The sequence below is a fragment of the Pleurodeles waltl genome, chromosome 9 (genome assembly GCF_031143425.1).
Source record: "Pleurodeles waltl isolate 20211129_DDA chromosome 9, aPleWal1.hap1.20221129, whole genome shotgun sequence".
In the NCBI taxonomy this organism is placed as follows: domain Eukaryota; kingdom Metazoa; phylum Chordata; class Amphibia; order Caudata; family Salamandridae; genus Pleurodeles; species Pleurodeles waltl.
Genome location: NC_090448.1, coordinates 492,417,803 through 492,436,147, shown reverse-complemented (window position 1 = coordinate 492,436,147; position 18,345 = coordinate 492,417,803).

The following is an 18,345-nucleotide window of genomic DNA, read 5'->3' as shown; positions in this document are numbered from 1 at the left end:
TTTTCCTAATATGAACCATGACAGTATTGATACCTTTTCCGATATGGCAGTTCAGGGGCTGATACATTTTCGACATCGGACATGGTTTAAACCTAGAAGTAACAACAACATGATATATAACCAAAGTGAGACTATTAGACGATTAGCAGAAGATGGTGATACTATGATTTCTCCAGCAGATAAGGGAGGTAATATAGTCCTTTGGAAACGACAAAGATACATCGATGAAGTCATGCGACAATTGAGCAATAGACAATAGACCCTCTTATGTGCAAGATACTAAGGATTTTTTAGGCAAATTGGAACGCATTGTTTGGGAAGATGACTTTCTACTTATATCCTTAGATGTAAATTCCTTATATACCATCATTGATCATGAGATGGGCATAAAAGCGTGCAGACATTTTTTACATACAAGGTCTTTACGATACTTAGCACATACAGATATGATCCTCGAGATGATAACATACTGCTTAACGAATAATATTTTCTTATTTGACGGTCAGCTGTATATACAAGTTCTGGGGACCGCAATGGGAACTTGCTTTGCCCCCAGTTTTGCTTGCTTATTCTTAGGCCTGTGGGAAGAAGAAATTTCTAAAGATGAATACAAATATTTGGAGATTAATCAGGTCACATTGTGGCTTAGATATATCGATGACTTGTTTATAATTTGGAAAGGCTCTGAGAATGAGGCTAAACAGTTTATTAAGAAACTCAATGACAATGATTACAATATTAGACTAATATATAATATCAGTCATTCTTCCATTGAATTTTGGATACTAAAGTTACGATCAGAGATAAGATGATTCATACTGAACTTTTCCGGAAAACTACAGCAGGAAATAGCTTATTGCATGCCACGAGTGGACATCCGGATAAACTAAAATGGAGTATCCCGTATGGGGAACTATTGAGGGCCAAACGAATAAGCCATACAGGTGAGGCATTTGAAAGAGAACAGAAAGATATGGTTGTTAGGTTCAGACAAAGAGGTTATCCGGATTGGGTAATCAAAAAGGCTACTGAAAAAATCAAAAAGGTGGAAAGAATCCAGACTCTTTTCGATAATAAGGTTAAAGAGATAAATGAGAACAATGATGACATCAGATTGATCCTAACCTATAATGAGGACACTACCCAGATTAAGAAGATTATTTCTAAACAATGGAATATTTTGAAGAGTGATCCAATTATTGGTAAAGAAATCCAGAAATGGCCTTCGATCACTTATAGAAGAGGTCGTAATCTTCATGATATGTTGAGATCAAATGATGTCTCTTCGATTTCCTGTGTTAAGGAACATAATTTACAAGGATTTTTTCCCTGTGGTCATTGCAAAGCCTGTCGAAATAGTATAGGTAGAAAGGAGTATTCCACAAGGAAACCAGGGACGAATAGACAAATTAAGCAGTTTGTAACATGTAGTACTCCATTTACCATTTATATACTGGAATGTCCCTGTCAGTTGCGGTATGTGGGAAGTACAAAACACGCAGTGAAAATACGTATTCTTGAACATATGCGTGCTATCAAATTAAAAGATCCTCACTACCCAGTAGCCAGACACTTTCAGGATTGTCATAATTCTGATGTCACCTTATTGTCTTACTTTGGTATCGAACATGTGCCAGTACATCATAGCGGCAGCAATAGAGAGTTGATTTTACGTATAAAAGAATCCAAATACATTTTATATTTGGAAACCAAGACACCGGGGGGATTGAATATTGGGGAGGAGTTGAATACTCACTTATTTGACGATTAAGTTGAAGAATCGGTCAGGACAGTGGGAACTATAGCTGTTAGTTTTATTCTGTAGTACTGACAGATTTTTTTTAATATTGTTTCTTCTATGATCATATTGCAATGTATCGAGTTTTATTTATTTGTATGTCTTTTTAGAATGGAAGGGTCCAGATGGATTCTTGATTTCAGCTTATATTTGACCTTGGTTGTCATTGACAGGAGTTATATAGAAACATTATTGATTTTGTTTTGGTATTATGAATTAGAACAGGGGAAAGGGGGATTTTATCCCTCCATGATCAGAAAATACTAGTGATATTGTGGAAAAATCAGGGTATGAATAAGATACAAGGAAATTGGAATGTTGTAAGTAGGAGAAAAATTAAATATTGGTCTCTGTATTTTATATATATGAAAAAAATAAGAATATATAGAATATTCAATTGGTTTTATAGAAAATATATATATGAGCCGTATGTATATTGATATTTATATTTATATATATACTTACAATGAGTTGTTTATTACCATCTAGTAAAATTAAGATTTTAGGATATACTACAATATGATGTCATCGATGAGTTTTATATCTTTTTATAGATGGATAAATATTTATTATTATGTTATAGATGGATGGATATTTATTTATTTATTTATTTATTTATAGATAATAAGGTTGGTTTTTCCCTTTCTGTTCCCTATTTCCACCGATGTTATTACTAAATACCAATATCAGAACATCTGAAGGAATGTAGTCCTGTTTCTATATCATGCATAGTCCTGTTTCTATGTTTGTATATAGGTGTGTATTTAAAGTTGGTTCACATTGTTGGAGCTATACACGTGAACAAGGCTGCAAGATAGCCGAAACGCGTTGTGTGAATAAATATTACTAGTTTGCGAATTCCTGAGTGAGCGTCTTCACTGTACAACACTGTCCCAGTGTTGTTTTCTTTTCATTAAAAATCGGGAGTGCTCTGCCGGTTCTTGACGCACCACCCCTCACGGGCCTTCAGGAGCCCGATAGTGAGCATTTCTTTTGATTGATATATATATATATATATATATATATATATATATATATATTGTAATGCTGTGACAGCCGCTACAAGACTCTTGGGCATGGACCCCATTGAAATGCCTTGTACTGAATGGCAGGTTTTGAGAGTCACAGAAAGGAAAACATATAAAGGGTGATAACAGGTTTTAGTTACAATATAAATCATTTATTGATGGTATCATACTAATTTTAGGAATTTGGGTGTGTTCTAAGGTAATTTTACCCTGTGAAAAAGCCTTCTGCTGTGGTTTCATGAATCATGTTTGACAGAAAACTGTTTTCTCATGATTTTCTCACAGAGGTTATGGAAGGTGCTCCAGAAGCTAAAATGAGAGCATATTGTCTGTAAATTCACATTATCTTTTTCAGCCATATGAGAATGAAGTCTGACATTTTCAGTAAAACACATACTTCCAAAATGAGCAGCCTGTCAGTTGATTCTCTTGTGTTTTGGTGTAGCCTCTCAGAATATTTTAAAGAACAAATAGAGCTCTAACAGTCTTACTTGTTGACAAAAGTGTGGCACACCTGAAGCCATCTTAATTTAATCAAACTGGTAAAACGTAAAATATATAATTTAGAAAGGAGAAAAATTATGGTGTTCATTTTGTCACAGAAATTATAGGTAATGCTGTAGAAAGAAAAATTAGGACACGCTTTAAGTGAGTTCTCAAATATCTTCCTCTACTATTTCATTTAAATATTCTGAAATGCAGACTGACACTTGAACATTGAACACCAACAGCAGACTGCCTGGTAACTCTCTGTTGATCAGCAGCTGTACTACAGTGTTCTAATGCGCAACTGGAATCTTAATATTCTGAAATTATGCCAAACATATAGCCATCTTTATGGAATTGAAGTGGAAAACTGAAAGCTTTTTCTAATGAAGAAACTGCAGTAAATGAGGAAATTAGGGAGCTTCATAATAAATAAGTCCCCCAAGATGGCCATCAGAGAAGAAAAGACCGCAAATGTAATTGTAATTGTATTTATAAAGCGCTTACTACCCCTGATGAGGGGTTGAAGTGTTTTTCGGTGACTAGCACGCTACTCCGGAACCCAAGAGGAATTAGTGGTGGATTAGTATAGGGAAATATGAGTACAGTATTAGTATTATTATGAGTTAATTTGAGCAGAAGATATGTGAGTTTGTTAGTTGGATTGACTATAGTAATGGAGGGATAGAGGAGGGAAGAATCCAGAAGTGTTTATCGGAAGTTAATTGCAATAAGATGAGGCTTAGGATGAGTAAAGGAGAGATGGAGGAGGGAAGCGTCTGTTGAAAAGGGTTAGGGAGATCATAGTAGCAGAAAGGGTTTTGGATGAGTTAAAGGTGAGATAATTTAGTAGAGTTGTTTAAGAGATCATGGTAGTAAACTGAGGTTAGGATGAAATATATGTGGTAGAGGAGGGAAGAGCTTACGCAGGGTTGTTTTGGAGATGAAAGTAGTAGAATGGGTTTGGGACGAGTTTTAGTGGGGATCGAGGATAGATTATAGAGACATTAGGTGATGGGGAGACAGAGTAAAGCTCATGAGAGAGTAAAATTTATATTATTTTTTATTTATTTATATATATATATATATATATATATATATATGTATATATATATAAATATATATATATTTTATTTTTTAATTCTTTAATTGAAATTATTTATTTATATTTTTTAATTTTATTTATAGATTTTATTTATTTTTATATATTTTTATCTAGTACAGTAGGTCTAGAGTAATAGATAAATAAATATGTAAACACATACTAAGGGAATATATGTGCAAGCAACGTAATAATGGGTATAATAATGTGAGAAGAAAAGTAGTATTGTATAAACACAGACTTTCAAGATTTGTGCAATTTGAAGTTAAGTAATAAGTATACTTTTCTAACATTCATCTTTCCTCAATTTTTGAATAGCGAAATGCTTGCTGTTAAATAGTTAAGATAACATTTGCTCATTGTGATATTAAAAAAAGCAGGGATTGATAAGTATCTAATATAACAACTTTTCTAGGAGCTATGCAATGACCTATGAACATGTTAAGAATAGAATAATATACACATACTGTATATATGTATATATTTAACCGTGAGTAAATATACATTTGTTAAACAGGCTTGTGAGTATGTGTATGTGTATAATTTATGAGTATGTACTATATAATTTATTAATATGGAATAGTAACAATACATATTTCTTAAAGAACTATACATATCCAGAATATACACATAAACTGATTATAAATATGTATCAACTCAGGCATGTGCAGTCCATTGCTGTTTGCATATGGTGGATTATGAAGGAAAGAGCCACCTCTTGAGTAGTCTTCTGAAAGCAAGATAGTTATCCGTGGATCTAATATTTGGGGGCAGTAAATTCCATAGTTTGGCTGCTTGAACAGAGAAGGATGTACCACCTATTATCTTTTTCTTGTATGGTGGTGTTTTAAGGCAAGGGGGGCAATCTTGAGCAGAAGTTTCTTTGTTGAATGTATTTGGTTATTTTATTTCTGATGAAAAGTGGTCTTGTTCCATACATAGCTTTGTGGGTGACACAAAGCAGCTTGAGGGCGATCTTCTGGCAACGGGTAGCCAGTGTAGTGCTTTCAAGGCAGGGGAGATGTGGGCTTGTGGCTTTACATGTAATCGTAGCCTGGCAGCTGAGGTCTGAATACGTTGTAGTTTCTTCATAATAGATAGAGATGATCCATGGAAGAGACCTTTGAGTTAGTGCTGGTGAGTGGTATTAGAATATTACAGGGGGGTCAGTGTGTTTTGGAGAAGAGTGTATGAGGTGTGTAAGAGGGGATGGATGTGGGTTAGGGGTGTTTGTGTTAGTTATGATCACAGGAAGTTTTAATATGTGTGGTGGAGTGGAGTTAAGGATTGTATGGTTGTGTGTAATTGCTGAAGAGAGGGGGAGGGTGTTTATAGATGATATGTTGGAATGCTGGGTTTAGGTGTTATCATAATAAAAGGGGGTCTGGCAGGAGCAAATAGAGGATAGTGCTGTTGGTTTGTATGAACAGGGAGTGAGTATATGGATGGCTGAAAGTAATGTATAATGTAGGTTTGTGTTGTGTGGGCGATGGCAGGTTGTGTTAGTGGGAATGGACAGGGTATTGTTTGGTGTGAGAATGAAGGTGTCTTACTGTTGTAGGTGTGGTGGATATGGGTATAGTGTGGTATGTGGGGTTTTGTGTTGGTTGATGAGACATTGCAATCTGCATGAGGTTTGCTGGTGGTGCATGAGTTGGATGTCTTTGCTGATATTGTGTTTGGATGTTAGAGGATGTGTAGGGAATAAGGTCCTTTCTAGTAATTGGAAAGTTGGGCAGCATTTCTGGCCCTCTGCTCGGCCAGTCCTGAACAGGCCCAAACAGGCAACTGCTTTGTCCTTTAAGCCCTTAGCCTCAACCCCTTGGGTGAGACGCCCCGAACCCCAAGCTAAATAGCCCTACCTGCCAGTAGAAACCTAGTCCTAATTCATCAGATTTGTAACCATAAACCCTACAACCAATGGAACACCCAGCCCTATTAACAAATAATAACCCTAGTCCTGGCAACCAATCACAACACTAACCCTAAACCTACGAAACAATAGGAATCCCAACTCTAGTACCAATCACAACACCAACCCTAAAATGATGAACCAATAAGAATCTCAACCCTAGTACTAATCACAACACCAACCCTAAAATCATGAACCAATAGGAATCTCAACCCTAGTACCAATCACAACACCAACCATAAAATCATGAACCACTAGGAATCTCAACCCTAGTACCAATCACAACACAAACCATAAATTCATGAGCCAACAGGACTCTCAACCCTAGTACAATCACAACACCAACTCTAAAACCATGAATCAATAGAACTCTCAACCCCAGTACTAATCACAACACCAACTAATCTCATCAACCAATCACAACATCATATGAAACAACCAATAGAAACTTATAAAATGGCCAAGTTAACTGAAGCCCAAGCCCCTGTGGAAGGGAGGAGGGAGCTGCTGCTCTATTCTAAATACAATTTAACCGGTTCTGTGCCTTGGACGAGATGATCTCGTCCAAGGCTACAGTTCCCCTGTGCCTTGGACGAGATCATCTCGTCCTAGGCACAGGGGAACTTGGGGGAGCGCTGGCGCGCCCCCCCGTGCAACCCCCTCCCCCCCCCAGGCGGGGATGGAAGGGGAAAACCTTCCCCTTCCACCCCCGCCCCCCCCACGGCAATCCTAGTGTTGCTGGGCGCGCTGGAAGCCATTTGCTTCCAGCGCGTCTTCGGAGGAGGACGTGAAAGGTGAGTCCTCTCCGTTTTTGGGGGGCGGGGGTGGTGAAAACAGACACAGTGGGAAAGGAAAGGGTTTCTCCTTTCCCCCTGTGCCTGTTTTCACAAGATTCCTGTTCCACGATCGTGGGCCGATCGTGGAGCAGGAATCTCCACTAGCCACCAGGGATTTTCTTTTTTGGTAATTTTGGGGGCGACCCCTTAAGCAAGGGTCGCCCCCCCGGGGGCAATTTTTATTTGTATTTCGCCCCCCCTGGGGGCAGATCCGCCGATTTTTCGGCGGATTTGCCCCCAGGGGGGGGGGGGGGGTGAAAACCACTAGACACCAGGGATATGTTTATTTATGTGTGTTTTGGGGGCGACCCCTTGGGCAAAGGTCGTTCCCCCCCCCGGGTGCAATTTTATTTGTATTTCGCCCCCCCCTGGGGTCAGATCCGCCGATTTTTCGGCAGATCTGCCCCCAGGGGGGGCGAAAACCACTAGACACCAGGGATATTGTTATTTATGTGCATTTTGGGGGCGACCCCTTGGGCAAGGGTCGCCCCCCCGTGGGCCATTTTCTATTTGTATTTCGCCCTCCCCGGGCACATCTGCTGATTTTTCGGCGGATCTGCCCCCAGGGGGGGGGGGGCGAAAACCACTAGACACCAGGGATATTTTTATTTATGTGTATTTTGGGGGCGACCCCTTTGGCTTTTTTTTTTCTGTTTCGCCCCCCCCCGATGGCAGACCAGCCATTTTTTGGACGATCTGGCCCGGGGGGGGGTGGAAGCACACTAGGCGCCAGGGATTGTGTTGTGTGTGTGGTGTGTGTTTGGGGGCACCCCTTGGGCAACGGTCGCCCCCCCTAAGGTGGGGAAAATTTGTATTGGCTATCTCTGCCCGTAATTTTGTAGGCCCATCTGCCCCCAAGGAGGGCAGAAACCACCAATACAGCAGGGATTTTTTTGTTTTGTTTTGTGTTGTGCTGTGGGTGCCCCCTTTGGGAAGGGTCACCCCCTGAAAGGGGGCACAGAGGTGTTGCCCATTTCTGCCCCCCTTGGGGGCAGATTGGCCAATTTTTTTACGCCCATCTACCCCCGAGGGGGGCAGGATCCACTTAGGTACCAGGGACAACTTCTAAGTTCTTCGTGGTGGGGTGTTTGTCAACTGGCAAAGTATTTGTATTTGTGATTATAACAATTTATTTCTTCTTTTTCTTCTAGTTCAACGCTTTTGCTTCCTTTGCTGTGGATCTTTGCGGTTTTGGCAGTAGTTGTCCTGTGGTTTGCATAGTTGCATGTTTTAGGTAAGTGAAAGCAATTTACTCCAAAGGAGTATTGTTGACATGTTTGTAGGTGGTGTACTAAATGCAGTATTGTGTGTTTGACATTGTCCTTAGATTTGAGCACAGTGATGTTTGTGTTGTCATATGTCTAATTTGCTTTTTTCTTTTTTCTTTTTAGTGGGATATCATTGGTGATTGCTGTCTGTGCAGAGTAGTTGCTTGGTGAGTGGCTATTTCAGGCAACTGAGTGGTATAGTTTTTTGTAGTACATAACTCTTTGTGATAAAGCTACACTTTGTTTAATACTTATTTTAGTGCTAGTTGTTGTTGGCAATCCATTTGTTGTTAGGATCATGGCTAGCCGCAAAGTGACCGCTCAGCAGGTTGTTCGCATGCTCTTTGAGTTGTCTTCAGACCATGATTACGACACTGACTCTGCATCTGAGGCAGAGGAGGAAGCAGGAGATTCTGGAAGTGAGTTTTCTGTCCGAGAGTATTCTTCTGATGAGGAAGCTACTCTCAGTGCAAATGAAGGGCCTGTGTTAGAGGAGGACATTGATGTGCCAAGAGTGCAGCAGCCTGGGGCTGCAGGGTTTCCCATTGGAAGACCTGACACCTGGATTGCCCCAAACATGGAGCAGCCACAGTTACCTGCATTTACTGGTCTCCCAGGGTGTAGAGTTAATACGGAAAACTTTCTGCCTGTCCATTTCTTTCACTTGTTTATGGACGATGTATTTTTGGAAGAGATTGTGGAGCAGACAAATGTGTATGCAGAGCAATATTTGTGGGACAACGCTGCCAGACTTAAGCCTCAGTCTAGAGCTACTCATTGGGTTCCCACATATCTGGAAGAGATGAAAAGGTTTTTAGGTTTGTCTTTTTTGATGGGGTTGATCAGGAAGCCGTCACTGGCTTCTTATTGGTCTACTAGTCCCTTGATGGCAACTGCTATATTTCCTGCAACTATGACACGTAATCGGTATTTGCTTCTTCTTCGTATGCTGCATTTTGTAGACAATGCTTTAGCCTTGCCACGAGATCACCCTGATTGTGACCGCCTTTTTAAGATTAGGCCTGTCCTTGATCATTTTGTGGATCGGTTTTCAGAGGTCTATGTTCCAGGCAAAGAGATAAGTGTGGACGAGTCTTTGGTCCTTTTCAAGGGGCGTTTAGTTTTTAAGCAGTACATTCCTAGTAAGAGGGCACGGTATGGGATTAAATTGTATCTGCTGTCAGAAAGCAGTACAGGATATGTGTATAATTTCCGGGTCTACACTGGTAGGGACTCCAGTATTGACCCTCCTGGTTGTCCGGCCACTTTTGGAGTTAGCGAAAAAATTGTGTGGGAACTTGCTAGACGGCTGTTTAACAAAGATCACCATTTGTACGTAGATAATTTCTACACTGGAGTGCAGTTGTTCAAGGGGTTGTTTAGGGTGGACACTGTTGCTTGTGGCGCAATCCGTTCTAACCGGAAAGGCTATCCAAGGGAGCTTGTCTGTAAAAAACTTGAGAGGGGACAGTGCAGTGCCTTGCGGAATAATGAGCTGCTAGCTCTGAAATTTTCAGACAGGAGGGATGTGTACATGCTATCGACCATCCATGATGAGAGTACTTCCCCTGTGGCTGTTTGGGGTCAGGTTGCGGAAGTGCGCAAACCTGCGTGCATTTTGGACTACAATAGGCACATGGGTGGTGTTGATAGAGTAGATCAGAGGTTAGAACCTTACACTGCTCTTCGTAAGTCATATGTGTGGTATAAAAAGTTGGCCCTACATTTATTTCATTTGGCAACTTTTAATGCCTTTATAGTATACAAGGATTGTTCACCCGAGTCAAGGATGACATTTGTAAAATTTCAGGAGTCGGTGATAGAAAGCCTTATTGTGGTGGAACCGGCAAGAGTTCCTAGAGTAGAAGTGGTGGAGGATGTGGCTAGATTGAAAGATCGTCACTTTCCAGATCACATTCCTCCCACTCCCAAAAAAGACATGCCCACAAAGAAATGTAGAGTATGTGCCCGGAGATCAATCCGGAGGGAGAGCCGGATGTACTGCCCCGAATGCCCTTCAAAGCCTGGGCTGTGTGTGCCCAGCTGTTTTAGAAGTTACCACACAAGGAAAAACTTTTGGGAAATACCGTGAGCGTAAGCTGTCTGTTTTATATTTTCATATGTTTCACGGTTGGCATCTGTCGTGTATTTAATTAGAGCTTTTGTGTTTGTAGTTTTGTGCTTATTTTATAATTAGTAGTTTCTTTGTTGTTTATAAATAAAAAAAAGTGATTGCGGTGTGCGTGGGGTGGCGCTTGGCTGGCGGTGTGCGTGGGGTGGCGCTTGGTTGGCGGTGTGCTTGGGGTGGCGCTTGGCTGGCGGTGTGCTTGGGGTGGCGCTTGGCTGGCGGTGTGCGTGGGGTGGCGCTTGGCTGGCGGTGTGCTTGAGGTGGCGCTTGCCTGGCGGTGTGCTTGGGGTGGCGCTTGGCTGGCGGTGGACGTGGGGTGGCTCTTGGCTGGCGGTGTGCGTGGGGTGGCGCTTGGCTGGTGGTGTGCTTGGGGTGGCGCTTGGCTGGCGGTGTGCTTGGGGTGGCGCTTGGCTGGAGGTGTGCGTGGGGTGGCGCTTGGCTGGCGGTGTGCGTGGGGTGGCGCTTGGCTGGCGGTGTGCGTGGGGTGGCGCTTGGCTGGCGTTGCCAGCCAAACGGCAGTCCACACTCCCATCAGCTGGTGTGATTCTTGTATCAGGCATGTGGGCGTATGTAAGTGATGGGCCCTTGAGTGGTGCGGTCTGTCGATGTGAGTGTTGTAATGTGCTGGGCCCGTGGCTGGCGGTGTGAAAGGTCTTGTGCGTGTCATGTATGAAAGGTGTGTGAATGGACTGTAAAGCGGTTGGTGCCTTGTCGTGGCTTTACAGCTCACGAGCTGTGAGTCATTGGTTCACTTTTTTGCCTTTCAGTTATTAGCAGTGCATTTCATTGTTGTGAAATCTCTTGTTAATAAAATTTGATCCACTGAACCATCACTCACCCTCGTGCCAAATCCAACCAGTATGTGTTGTAAAAAATGACAAAACCTGCTCCGCTGTAATCAGGCGTCGCAGCACACCTGTGACACGCTAGGTGCCTCGGGTGGGACTCCGATGATGAAGCATGCCACCAACTTGGTTGGTGGGTGAGGGGTCTTCTTCACATAACCTAAGTGTGTTTCTTTTCACAATTTTAGTGTTTGGCACATCACGGAAGTATGTGCACACATCAAAGTGATATATTCCAAAAATACCTGTGTTTGGGGGGGAGGGCCCACCTATATTTTTGGTCCTGGGTGCGGCCTTCATGTAGGGAAACCTACAAAACCCAGAAACTTTTTAAAACTAGGCACCCCAAGGAGTCCAGGGAGGTGTGGCTTGCGTGGCTCCCCCAACATTTTCTTACCCAGACTCCTATGTAAACCTCAAAATTTGCATAAAAAAGCATATATTCCTGATTTTTCTTAGTAGGATCACCGCTCCAGTACAAAATTCCTACTCCCCAGTTTCCCCCTCAGTCTCCCAAGTAAAATGACACCTCACTTATGTGGGTCCCCAAAGCAGAGTCCGTCTAAAGATGTATAAAAGAATATGCCCTTCTAAACTTGCTGTGCTATCCCTCCTATCCCTTCAGGTTTTGGGCCTTATTCTGTTTAAGGCACCTGGCCCACCCACACAAGTGAGGTATCATTTTTATCGGGAGACTTGGGGGAACGCTGGGTGGAAGGAAATTTGTGGCTCCTCTCAGATTCCAGAACTTTCTGCCACAGAAATGTGAGGAACATGTGTTTTTTTAGCCAAATTTTGAGGTTTGCAAAGGATTCTGGGTAACAGAACCTGGTCCGAGCCCCGCAAGTCACCCCTCCTTGGATTCCCCTAGGTCTCTAGTTTTCAGAAATGCACAGGTTTGGTAGGTTTCCCTAGGTGCCGGCTGAGCTAGAGGCCAAAATCTACAGGTAAGCACTTTGCAAAAAACACCTCTGTTTTCTTCCAAAATTTTGGATGTGTCCACGTTGCGCTTTGGGGTGTTTCCTGTCGCGGGCGCTAGGCCTACCCACACAAGTGAGGTATAATTTTTATCGGGAGACTTGGAGGAACGCTGGGTGGAAGGAAATTTGTGGCTCCTCTCAGATTCCAGAACTTTCTGCCACAGAAATGTGAGGAACATGTGTTTTTTTAGCCAAATTTTGAGGTTTGCAAAGGATTCTGGGTAACAGAACCTGGTCCGAGCCCCGCAAGTCACGCCTCCTTGGATTCCCCTAGCTCTCTAGTTTTCAGAAATGCACAGGTCTGGTAGGTTTCCCTAGGTGCCGGCTGAGCTAGAGGCCAAAATCTACAGGTAGGCACTTCGCAAAAAACACCTCTGTTTTCTTCCAAAATTTTGGATGTGTCCACGTTGCGCTTTGGGGTGTTTCCTGTCGCCGGCGCTAGGCCTACCCACGCAAGTGAGGTATCATTTTTATCGGGAGACTTGGGGGAACGCTGGGTGGAAGGAAATTTGTGGCTCCTCTCAGATTACAGAACTTTCTGCCACAGAAATGTGAGGAACATGTGTTTTTTTAGCCACATTTTGAGGTTTGCAAAGGATTCTGGGTAACAGAACCTGGTTCGAGCCTCGCAAGTCACCCCATCTTGGATTCCCCTAGGTCTCTAGTTTTCAGAAATGTACAGGTTTGGTAGGTTTCCCTAGGTGCCGGCTGAGCTAGAGGCCAAAATCTACAGGTAGGCAATTCGCAAAAAACACCTGTTTTCTTCCAAAATTTTGGATGTGTCCACGTTGCGCTTTGGGGTGTTTCCTGTCGCCGGCGCTAGGCCTACCCACGCAAGTGAGGTATCATTTTTATCGGGAGACTTGGGGGAACGCTGGGTGGAAGGAAATTTGTGGCTCCTCTCAGATTCCAGAACTTTCTGCCACAGAAATGTGAGGAACATGTGTTTTTTTAGCCAAATTTTGAGGTTTGCAAAGGATTCTGGGTAACAGAGCCTGGTCCGAGCCCCGCAAGTCACCCCTCCTTGGATTCCCCTAGGTCTCTAGTTTTCAGAAATGCACAGGTTTGGTAGGTTTCCCTAGGTGCCGGCTGAGCTACAGGCCAAAATCCACAGGTAGGCACTGTTTTCTTTCAAAAAATGGGATGTGTCCACATTGCGTTTTGGGGCGTTTCCTGTCGCGGGCGCTAGGCCTACCCACGCAAGTGATGTATCATTTTTATCGGGAGACTTGGGGGAACGCTGGGTGGTAGGAAATTTGTGGCTCCTCTCAGATTCCAGAACTTTCTGCCACAGAAATGTGAGGAACATGTGTTTTTTTAGCCAAATTTTGAGGTTTGCAAAGGATTCTGGGTAACAGAACCTGGTCCGAGCCCCGCAAGTCACCCCTCCTTGGATTCCCCTAGGTCTCTAGTTTTCAGAAATGCACAGGTTTGGTAGGTTTCCCTAGGTGCCGGCTGAGCTACAGGCCAAAATCCACAGGTAGGCACTGTTTTCTTTCAAAAAATGGGATGTGTCCACATTGCGTTTTGGGGCGTTTCCTGTCGCGGGCGCTAGGCCTACCCACGCAAGTGATGTATCATTTTTATCGGGAGACTTGGGGGAACGCTGGGTGGTAGGAAATTTGTGGCTCCTCTCAGATTCCAGAACTTTCTGCCACAGAAATGTGAGGAACATGTGTTTTTTTAGCCAAATTTTGAGGTTTGCAAAGGATTCTGGGTAACAGAACCTGGTCCGAGCCCCGCAAGTCACACCTCCTTGGATTCCCCTAGGTCTCTAGTTTTCAGAAATGCACAGGTTTGGTAGGTTTCCCTAGGTGCCGGCTGAGCTAGAGGCCAAAATCTACAGGTAAGCACTTCGCAAGAAACACCTCTGTTTCTTCCAAAATTTTGGACGTGTCCACGTTGCGCTTTGGGGCGTTTCCTGTCCCGGGCGCTAGGCCAATCCCACGCAAGTGAGGTATCATTTTTATCGGGAGACTTAGGGGAACGCTGGATGGAAGGAAATTTGTGGCTCCTCTCAGATTCCAGAACTTTCTGCCACAGAAATGTGAGGAACATGTGTTTTTTTAGCCAAATTTTGAGGTTTGCAAAGGACTCTGGGTAACAGAACCTGGTCCGAGCCCCGCAAGTCACCCCTCCTTGGATTTCCCTAGGTCTCTAGTTTTCAGAAATGCACAGGTTCGGTAGGTTTCCCTAGGTGCCGGCTGAGCTACAGGCCAAAATCCACAGGTAGGCACTGTTTTCTTTCAAAAAATGGGATGTGTCCACATTGCGTTTTGGGGCGTTTCCTGTCGCGGGCGCTAGGCCTACCCATGCAAGTGAGGTATCATTTTTATCGGGAGACTTGGGGTAACGCTGGGTGGAAGGAAATTTGTGGCTCCTCTCAGATTCCAGAACTTTCTGCCACAGAAATGTGAGGAACATGTGTATTTTTTGCCAAATATTGAGGTTTGCAAAGGATTCTGGGTAACAGAACCTGATCCGAGCCCCGCAAGTCACCCCTCCTTGGATTCCCCTAGGTCTCTAGTTTTCAGAAATGCACAGGTTTGGTAGGTTTCCCAAGGTGCCGGCGAGCTAGATGCCAAAATCTACAGGTAGGCACTTCGCAAAAAACACCTCTGTTTTCTTCCAAAATTTTGGATGTGTCCACGTTGCGCTTTGGGGTGTTTCCTGTCGCGGGCGCTAGGCCTACCCACACAAGTGAGGTATCATTTTTATCGGGAGACTTGGGGGAACGCTGGGTGGAAGGAAATTTGTGGCTCCTCTCAGATTCCAGAACTTTCTGCCACAGAAATGTGAGGAACATGTGTTTTTTTAGCCAAATTTTGAGGTTTGCAAAGGATTCTGGGTAACAGAACCTTTTCCGAGCCCCGCAAGTCACCCCATCTTGGATTCCCCTAGGTCTCTAGTTTTCAGAAATGCACAGGTTTGGTAGGTTTCCCTAGGTGCCGGCTGAGATAGAGGCCAAAATCTACGGGTAGGCACTTCGCAAAAAACACCTCTGTTTTCTTCCAAAATCTTGGATGTGTCCACGTTGCGCTTTGGGGTGTTTCCTGTCGCCGGCGCTAGGCCTACCCACGCAAGTGAGGTATCATTTTTATCGGGAGACTTGGGGGAACGCTGGGTGGAAGGAAATTTGTGGCTCCTCTCAGATTCCAGAACTTTCTGCTACAGAAATGTGAGGAACATGTGTTTTTTTAGCCGAATTTTGAGGTTTGCAAAGGATTCTGGGTAACAGAACCTGGTTCGAGCCTCGCAAGTCACCCCATCTTGGATTCCCCTAGGTCTCTAGTTTTCAGAAATGTACAGGTTTGGTAGGTTTCCCTAGGTGCCGGCTGAGCTAGAGGCCAAAATCTACAGGTAGGCAATTCGCAAAAAACACCTGTTTTCTTCCAAAATTTTGGATGTGTCCACGTTGCACTTTGGGGTGTTTCCTGTCGCCGGCGCTAGGCCTACCCACGCAAGTGAGGTATCATTTTTATCGGGAGACTTGGGGGAACGCTGGGTGGAAGGAAATTTGTGGCTCCTCTCAGATTCCAGAACTTTCTGCCACAGAAATGTGAGGAACATGTGTTTTTTTAGCCAAATTTTGAGGTTTGCAAAGGATTCTGGGTAACAGAGCCTGGTCCGAGCCCCGCAAGTCACCCCTCCTTGGATTCCCCTAGGTCTCTAGTTTTCAGAAATGCACAGGTTTGGTAGGTTTCCCTAGGTTAACCTGAGCTACAGGCCAAAATCCACAGGTAGGCACTGTTTTCTTTCAAAAAATGGGATGTGTCCACATTGCGTTTTGGGGCGTTTCCTGTCGCGGGCGCTAGGCCTACCCACGCAAGTGATGTATCATTTTTATCGGGAGACTTGGGGGAACACTGGGTGGTAGGAAATTTGTGGCTCCTCTCAGATTCCAGAACTTTCTGCCACAGAAATGTGAGGAACATGTGTTTTTTTAGCCAAATTTTGAGGTTTGCAAAGGATTCTGGGTAACAGAACCTGGTCCGAGCCCCGCAAGTCACCCCTCCTTGGATTCCCCTAGGTCTCTAGTTTTCAGAAATGCACAGGTTTGGTAGGTTTCCCTAGGTGCCGGCTGAGCTACAGGCCAAAATCCACAGGTAGGCACTGTTTTCTTTCAAAAAATGGGATGTGTCCACATTGCGTTTTGGGGCGCTTCCTGTCGCGGGCGCTAGGCCTACCCACGCAAGTGATGTATCATTTTTATCGGGAGACTTGGGGGAACGCTGGGTGGTAGGAAATTTGTGGCTCCTCTCAGATTCCAGAACTTTCTGCCACAGAAATGTGAGGAACATGTGTTTTTTTAGCCAAATTTTGAGGTTTGCAAAGGATTCTGGGTAACAGAACCTGGTCCGAGCCCCGCAAGTCACACCTCCTTGGATTCCCCTAGGTCTCTAGTTTTCAGAAATGCACAGGTTTGGTAGGTTTCCCTAGGTGCCGGCTGAGCTAGAGGCCAAAATCTACAGGTAAGCACTTCGCAAGAAACACCTCTGTTTCTTCCAAAATTTTGGACGTGTCCACGTTGCGCTTTGGGGCGTTTCCTGTCCCGGGCGCTAGGCCAATCCCACGCAAGTGAGGTATCATTTTTATCGGGAGACTTAGGGGAACGCTGGATGGAAGGAAATTTGTGGCTCCTCTCAGATTCCAGAACTTTCTGCCACAGAAATGTGAGGATCATGTGTTTTTTTAGCCAAATTTTGAGGTTTGCAAAGGACTCTGGGTAACAGAACCTGGTCCGAGCCCCACAAGTCACCCCTCCTTGGATTCCCCTAGGTCTCTAGTTTTCAGAAATGCACAGGTTCGGTAGGTTTCCCTAGGTGCCGGCTGAGCTACAGGCCAAAATCCACAGGTAGGCACTGTTTTCTTTCAAAAAATGGGATGTGTCCACATTGCGTTTTGGGGCGTTTCCTGTCGCGGGCGCTAGGCCTACCCATGCAAGTGAGGTATCATTTTTATCGGGAGACTTGGGGTAACGCTGGGTGGAAGGAAATTTGTGGCTCCTCTCAGATTCCAGAACTTTCTGCCACAGAAATGTGAGGAACATGTGTATTTTTTGCCAAATATTGAGGTTTGCAAAGGATTCTGGGTAACAGAACCTGATCCGAGCCCCGCAAGTCACCCCTCCTTGGATTCCCCTAGGTCTCTAGTTTTCAGAAATGCACAGGTTTGGTAGGTTTCCCAAGGTGCCGGCGAGCTAGATGCCAAAATCTACAGGTAGGCACTTCGCAAAAAACACCTCTGTTTTCTTCCAAAATTTTGGATGTGTCCACGTTGCGCTTTGGGGTGTTTCCTGTCGCGGGTGCTAGGCCTACCCACACAAGTGAGGTATCATTTTTATCGGGAGACTTGGGGGAACGCTGGGTGGAAGGAAATTTGTGGCTCCTCTCAGATTCCAGAACTTTCTGCCACAGAAATGTGAGGAACATGTGTTTTTTTAGCCAAATTTTGAGGTTTGCAAAGGATTCTGGGTAACAGAACCTTTTCCGAGCCCCGCAAGTCACCCCATCTTGGATTCCCCTAGGTCTCTAGTTTTCAGAAATGCACAGGTTTGGTAGGTTTCCCTAGGTGCCGGCTGAGATAGAGGCCAAAATCTACGGGTAGGCACTTCGCAAAAAACACCTCTGTTTTCTTCCAAAATTTTGGATGTGTCCACGTTGCGCTTTGGGGTGTTTCCTGTCGCCGGCGCTAGGCCTACCCACGCAAGTGAGGTATCATTTTTATCGGGAGACTTGGGGGAACGCTGGGTGGAAGGAAATTTGTGGCTCCTCTCAGATTCCAGAACTTTCTGCTACAGAAATGTGAGGAACATGTGTTTTTTTAGCCGAATTTTGAGGTTTGCAAAGGATTCTGGGTAACAGAACCTGGTCCGAGCCCCGCAAGTCACCCCTCCTTGGATTCCCCTAGGTCTCTAGTTTTCAGAAATGCACAGGTTTGGTAGGTTTCCCTAGGTGCCGGC